We start from the raw sequence: 1698 nt of genomic DNA, 5'->3' as shown, positions 1-1698 counted from the left end.
TAGTGGCAGCACTTGTTGTGTATTGAGTGGGAGCAGAAGTGGGAAAGTGATTAATGCCAGAGAGGTGTCACATTTCTATTAAAATACTCTGTGCCAGAGAAGGACCCTCAGAAGTGCAGCCGTTAAGCATTCAACTGCTAACCAACGGCCAGTTGTTCAAAATGAGAGACATGACAACTTGCTCCAAAAGAAAGAAAGAAAGAAAAAGAAAACACAATTTTGGACTCTTTAGTGAGTGGTTCTCCTCTTTCATATGGTCACTGAGCCAAAACAGCTCACTGACACCAGATGGCAGGTTTCTGCCAGAAAGGAAGGAAAGGGACGGTGAGAATGGAAGTGGACACTTAGTCATTTTCTTCTCCCGGTGAAGCCATCTCTGTATAAATGTCCTAGAGAAATAGAGTAGCCTTCTGTTCACCCTTTGCAAGTACAAAGGGTGGATCGTTCCACCACTGACACCAAAAACCTCACAAAGAGTGAGAATGAGAGCGGGAGAGAGACAGACTTAAATCCTAAGAGTAAAGAGTTTTTGTAATCTATATTTTATATTAAATAAGGAAATCAACCACATTTGAGGGAAAGATATAGCCCTTATTTCAATATTCAAAAGCTTTAAAAATCAACATCTCTAAATCTTTCTTAGGAAGTACCTAGAGGATGTGTGCCATCAAAATGAATATATAAACAACAACAAAACCAGAGAGAGAGGCATAGATGAAGGAACCATCTGATACAACTCAGAGAAAAGGAAGAAAGAAAGAAATTCTCAGAGAGGTACTATGCAACAGTCTATGAAATAAAATTAGGTCTGATGGAAGCAGGAAATAAGAGGCTTTGGATAGTGAGCACCAGGAAAGATAAAAGTTCAAAAAAACAAACAAAGAGAACAAAACAAAAAACAGATTAATGGATTTAATCTAGAAGAAATAAAAACATGATTGTGGCAGTTACATAACCCGGTGTCAACTTGAGGCAATTAAGAGTGAAGGGATGGAGTTTAGCCTGTCAATAAGGTCACAGTGTGATGACCTCATTTGGAGGAACAAAGCAGATAAATAGCTCACTGGAGGCCAGATACACTTAGTCCCTGTGAGACATTACTATTGACAAGCCACATTGATGGAGCCAGAGCCCTGGAGTTGGAGGAGCCACATGGAGACCATGCCAGTGCTGAGATGCTTCCACCACCACTGGATCCACAAGACTTTCCACCCACTGGCGTGTGATGTTCCTGCATTCAGCATGATTACATGGCTGCATGAGTCTAAAGAGGAACTTAAGGACTAGTATCAGCATGTGGGGTAATATCGGACTTATGGACTTGTTCTGGACTGAGGTGGGGTGTTTCTTAATGGACAATTGTTCTTGGATATAAAGTTCTCTCTTACACACATATGAGCATCTCTGGATTTGTTAACCAGACTAACTGGTTGTTAGTCAACCCAGACTAACACAACGATTAAGGGGAAAAGAAGGAGTAATGTAGAAACTATTTTAGCTATCCTCAGAGGAACAAAAACACCAAGTGTTCAAACTGCAACTAAACAGAAATTGGTATGACTCTGAGTAATTGAAGGCATATAAGAAGAGAGAATCCACTTAATCATGATAGGTACATTCTCATGGGAATAGTCTAGCAGTCAGCAAAGACAAGGCTTCCCACTGGAAAGAGTTACCATCTCAGAAACCCACAGGGCC

General features: G+C 40.7%; 1 non-coding gene across 1 annotated transcript; it reads left to right on the top strand.

Annotated features, from left to right (window-relative positions):
• The first annotated feature begins 337 nt into the window (after positions 1 to 337).
• On the top strand, positions 338 to 461 carry LOC115870245. The gene has a single exon (XR_004046615.1). It is a non-coding gene; the product is annotated as a small Cajal body-specific RNA 24 (non-coding RNA).
• The last annotated feature ends 1237 nt before the right edge of the window (positions 462 to 1698 follow it).

The sequence above is a fragment of the Echinops telfairi genome, unplaced genomic scaffold (assembly GCF_000313985.2).
Source record: "Echinops telfairi isolate 266 unplaced genomic scaffold, ASM31398v2 ScPeMD7_443;HRSCAF=831, whole genome shotgun sequence".
In the NCBI taxonomy this organism is placed as follows: Eukaryota; Metazoa; Chordata; class Mammalia; order Afrosoricida; family Tenrecidae; genus Echinops; species Echinops telfairi.
Note: the sequence above shows the minus strand (reverse complement) of the source record. Positions and strands in the feature narration are given on the sequence as shown.